Source organism: Pteropus vampyrus, unplaced genomic scaffold (assembly GCF_000151845.1).
Source record: "Pteropus vampyrus isolate Shadow unplaced genomic scaffold, Pvam_2.0 Scaffold32, whole genome shotgun sequence".
Taxonomy (NCBI): Eukaryota; Metazoa; Chordata; class Mammalia; order Chiroptera; family Pteropodidae; genus Pteropus; species Pteropus vampyrus.
In genome coordinates, this window is record NW_011888813.1 from 9609496 (window position 1) to 9615289 (window position 5794).

Sequence of the window (5794 nt, forward strand, 5' to 3'; positions counted from 1 at the left end):
TGAGGTGCTATCATTCCCATCTTAACTTATGAGAAAAATGAGGCACAGAGAAATCCAGTAACCTGCCCAAGGTTATTAAGCTAGTGAGTGGCAGAGCTGCAATTTAAATATAGGTGTGGCCCCTTCAGTGCTCCTCCTGTAAATAAAGCTACTATCATTTAAAACGAATGTTATATGCATTAGTAAAATTGAATAATAAGTGACTATTAATGCAACAGAAACTAAATGAGTCAGTATTCCTAAGGTGATACGGAGAGAATTTTGTCTTGAATTTATGTTAATTCAATGTGAATACCAATGTGAAGAGTGAGTCAGGATGCTCAAGGCAGAATGATGACATAACGCTGCATCAGGAGCTGCATATACATCTTTGTAACAAAATTATTTCTGCACTGCGTAACTTCTGGCTTCTGTGCCAACATTTCTATACAAGGAAGGTTAACAGTTGCCTTCTACCGTGGCCAAAAAGGTATTCAATCCATATACAAACTGTTCAACCAAAATGAACGCCACTGAGCTTCCAGCTGATGAAAATGAGATATGGCAAGAAGGCCGCCTGAACTGAATAACTGCTGAGGTTAGAAGTTCTTCCTTCCCAGATGTGTCACATCTGAACCAGTCCCTATGGTACTAACTGCCCTGTTACATATCTGAATAGCATTCCCAGGATCAGAGCACCCATCACAATATAATTTATGGCCAAGAGATGGGAAAATTAATAAGGATAACATATCACCCTTTTAATGTAGTTTCCACTGTCAACTCTTTATTAATATGAAGGATTTCAGTCAAGAGCTTTCAACTGGGTCTGAATTTAAGCATTCAGAAGAAAAAAAAAACATTTAGAAATATTGTGGTGGGACTCAACCTTGGAAAGTAATAAACTCAGAAATTGAGTTTAGGTAAAAAGCCATGACTGGGTAATTTTAAATTCTAGGGAACAGGTAAATTGGAATGGTCCATGGATATGTTCCAGAATTGCAAAATGGCTATCCAGGCTCAGGTATTAGGGGAAAACATTTTCATTTAGTAATTTGAAAATGACTGCAGTTTTACATCCATCCATATAGATGGCATTAATCTTATTTTTTGGCTGACTAATAATGACATTTTTGAGAGATGCTGTCATTTTACTTCGTTGATGTTAATTTCCTCCAATTTTTATAAGTGCACATTTCTTACTCTTTTTGTTCTTCCTCAATATGCTCAGTCTCTCAAAGTACATTTAACCACCAAACACAGGCCAGAAGTTCCCTTTCTTATGCTTCAGGTCCCATCCTCTCTCTTGACTCCAGATCCTTCTTTCCAAGTTTCAGCTGGACTCTTCACTTGAATATCTCAGAGCCACCTCAACTTCAAAGTAAAAGTGCTCATCGATAGCCTCTCCAAATCTAATTTATATCTTGCGCTGTATACAAAAGTTAACTTAAATCGCTGATAGACATAACAAGTTTTTTTGTTTTTTTTTTTTATGAGTATGGGTTACGCAAAGGTTTTTGTTTTTTGTTTTTTGTTTTTAGCTATAGCACCAAAAGCATGCTCCAAAAAAGGACAAATTGATAAATTGGATTTCATGAGAATTAAAAACTTGTGCACTTTGAAAAACATTGTTAGGAGAATGGAAAGACAAGCCACAGGCTGGGGGAAAAAAAATGTGCATATCTTATATCTGATAAAGAATTAGTATCCAGATATATAGGCAACTCTCAAAACTCAATATTAAGGAAAAAATATATAATTAAAGAGTGGGGAAATTATTTGAGAGGACATTAAGGAAATGCAAATTAAAATCAAATTAGAATGCTAAAATTAAAAAGACAGACCACACCAAGTGTTGGTTAACATGTGGAGCAACTGGAACTATCATATACTGGTGGTGGGAATGTAAACTGGTGCAACCACATGGAAAAACAGTTTGGCAGTTTCTTAAATGGTTAAACTTATTCCCATGTGATTCCCATTCCTTGATACTTATGCAAGAGAAATAAAAGCATACATTCAAGAAAAGACTTAGACCTGAATGTTTATAGCAACTTTATTTGTCATAGCCCCAAACTGGAAACACTCCAAATGTTCATTAGCAGGTGAATAAATGAATAAGCTGCAGCATATCCACACATGAAATACTATTCAGCAACAGAAAGGAATAAATTATTGATATATGCACAACATGGGTGGATATCAAAAATAAATATATTTATGTTGACTAAAAAAAGACGAACAAAATGAAGTACATGCTTATTATTCCATTTGTATAAAATTCTAGAAAATGCAAACTAATCTGTGTTGACAGAAAGCAGATCAGTGGTTGCCTGGGGACGGGAGGGGGAGGATACAGGGAGGAATGGGAGGGAAGGATTACAAAGGAGTATGAGAAAACTTTGGGGGTGATGAATGTGTTCATTATATTAATTGTGGCAATGAATTCATCCATGTATACATATCAATCATCACATTTTACCTTTAAATATACAGTTTATTGAACGTCAGTTATACTCCGATGAAACTTTTTTAACAAAAACTCACAGAACGCTACACCCTTACAGCCAGTTTTACTGTATGCTGATTATACTTCGGTACATTTGATTTTAAAAAATACAAACAGTTAGCCAAAGTGCCATACTATTTTTACAGACACTATCAGTGCTATAAAAGTTTAGCTCTATAAATGTTTTTTTCAAAGAACAAGCATTGAGAACATATGGAAGAAATTACTAGCTGAAGTGTCTTGCCTTGAAGGATCAGTAGGATTTTGACCACCAGAGAGGAGAGATAGGCTATGGCGAGGCATCCTGCCTCTCAGGCAAGGCTCATGAGTCAACACATTTGGGGGCCATTAGAATATGAATTTGGCTCAATGGGCATTGAGCAATAGCAGCAGGAGTGGGCTGGTCCTGAGAACTAAATTTGGAGGCTCAGGAAGGACTGGAATGTAGAACGTTTTGAATCCCAAGTTAAGGAGTTTTAGTTTTACCTGAGGGTTGAAGAGGAAGCAGGTGATTTGTGGGAATTGATCTGGAGGCAATGTTTAGGATCAGGTGGAGAATAATGTAAAGTTGAATATGGATTTTAAATCGAGTTTTCTAGGAAAATGAATGAATTTACATTAATAAATAAAAATTTCTCAACTGCATAGCATATACAACCAAACTGATAGTTCATGTCATACTTCTGCTTGCTTACACACTCTTCTTTTTCCCATCTGCAGTAAAAAGCAAAATAATTTGCCTAGATAGTCACAGCCCATGCAAAGAACACTGAATATCACAGATGGTGCTTCATTAATTACGGTCTGCAACGAATAGTTTTCTTAACAAGATTGCTGTCTTTTTGCAAACGCAGGGTCCCTAGTTATGTAATATTTTTACATTTCACAGGAATTTCAGGGAAAGAAAAACATTTATACTTATATAGTTTTCTGCATTATAATATTTGTTACATTAGAATTCACGTTGATGCACCTGATCCTGTCTGATCTCGGAAGCTAAGCAGGGTTGGGCCTGGTTAGTACTTGGATGGGAGACCACCTGGGAATACCGGGTGCTGTAGGAGTTAAAAAAGAAAAAAAAAAAAAAAAGAATTCGTGTCGAGGGAGGGAGGCTGTGGTGATTCTGATGTCCCTTTCCTAGATGGTTTCTAAGAGCACTTTCTCCTCTAAATGTCTCAAAGACACAAACTATTGAAGCTCCCTCAAGGAGACACAGGTAACTTAAATATCTCTACACCTATTAATACAACTTGAATGCAAGGCATCCAGTATAGTGCCAAGGCGAGGCGTCCAAGGTTCTTTAAGAGAGAGGGCCTTTAAACTGGAAGATCCAGGCTGTCTTTTGAGACCTTCACGAAATACTTGTGAAGAGAAGTGGGGAGAGAGAACATCATAATAACAAGCAAGTATTGTGTATCAAGTGCCTGCTGCTTGTAATCTTTGCAACTCCATGTGTTAGCTATTACGATTCCCATTTTCCTGGTGATGACCTCAGAGAGGTTACATAACTTGCACAAAGTTACCCAGATCGTAAACGCTGGGACTGCCAGCATCTTGTTGCGCTATCTTCTGTCAGCCAGTTAAGAATAGATAAACTAGCAAAAATAGAAGACGAAGTAATGACTCCCCACAAGTTAGAGAAACATCGAGATGTGACAAGGAACAATGAGCTGTGCCCTGTCAGAACAGGTCCTATGTTCCCATGAGTTCTAGCAGTCACACTGTGCTTTCATGATCTCCAGTTCACTCAGGAACCCTGTGGGCTAGTAGTCTCGCAGTTTGTATGCCCACCTTACAGATGAGAAAAACAGAAATTGGGGAGATAAAATGATCCACCCACAGTCACACAGCTGGGAAAGGACAGATTAGGGACTAAAATATAGGTCTTCTCATCCACGCGACACCAGCACCTCTCCACTTTCCCTAGCACGCAGCCTGCCACTAATACAGACGCTAACTGGAAGGCAAAGCTGAGTATTCACCTTTCCAGGCAAAGGAGACTGTAGCTGGAAGCACAGTCGCCTCCGGTAGCAGCGAGCACGTCTTAGGTACATTTCGCTAGATAAGCACGGAGGATGCCTGTCAGCTGTAAAGGAAGCAGAAGGTCCCAAACAGCTCTGACAGAAACGGGCTGCGTTACAGACGCTGCATTGTGACATGTCCAAGCGTACAGAGGCCATATTATGGTTTGATAGTTCCCAATAGGATTTCAGCCAGAAAAAAATTTCTCAAGAACTTCGATTGAGAAGAACACGTGTTCTTACTACTGTACTATGTTTTTGACAGTGACCTTCCCGGAACAAGTTTCCTTAGTTTCCTATCCATGAAGCTCATTCGCAAGCCACTGTTCCCGGTGTGCAGTGACGCTCACTTGCCTGAGCAGGCGAGGTGACTCAGCTGAGAAAATGAGTCAGGATCACCGCCCAAGAAGTCCACCGTAAGCACAAATTTTAAGTTGGAGCCTCCTATTGTTTTTCTCTTTAAAATAGCCATGTGGATGCTGCAATTAACCCCAAAGCAAGTCTGTATTTGTTTTAATATAAAAGTAATATATTCCTCACATCTTCACATAAAACAGCTGTTCCAGGGCGAAGGTCTGTAGTTTAGCCCGTGGTTCCCCCAGCAGGGCTCACACTCTGTCCTGTTTGCTCAGTTCGAGGGAGAAGAATTAAGTGGACGAAGTTTGCCTTGTTTAGTGCCTTCTTCTCTCCGCCTCTTTCCCTCCCTCCCCCCATCCCCCAGCCTCCTTTCTCTGTGCTCCGGGCTCAGAGCCCTCCCCTGACTGACTCAGTAGCATCTCTTGTCCTGGACCTCTGTGTCCCTTCCCCCAAATCTCCCAGCTCTGTGTCTTCTTCCCTTAAGATGACGCCGAATTGCTGTCTAACATGGACAGTTTTATGTGTTTCTTCCTCCTAAGTAAAATACATGTAATTTCACGGAGGATCTCAGGCATCGTGGCAGACCTAGAGGAGAGATATTTGAGCATAAAGAGAACGTCACAGCGTCCCTCAATTCACACCACGAAAGCAGCATCCTTGGCAGGAACGCTGCTCTCGACATCCCAAAGCCCTGAGCGTGCTGGTGAAGTTATAGTAGAGATCCAGAAAGTTATAGGTCTTATTTATTCAAATAGTCTTTCTGGGCTTTCATTGTGGTATTGCTTGGACCTGTACTTGGTGGGGTTTAATTTTCAAATTTGGTGGAAGGATGGGACAATGACAGCAGGATTCAAAGAAAGGTTGACCTAAGCCTATGTTGGTTTCCATTTCCTAGGAGACGAGAAAATAGTGGTTATACTTCGTTTAT

The 5794-nt window shown here is 39.8% G+C and overlaps 1 pseudogene; it reads left to right on the forward strand.

Annotated features, from left to right (window-relative positions):
* The first annotated feature begins 3433 nt into the window (after positions 1-3433).
* On the forward strand, positions 3434-3552 carry LOC111737898 (annotated as a pseudogene).
* The last annotated feature ends 2242 nt before the right edge of the window (positions 3553-5794 follow it).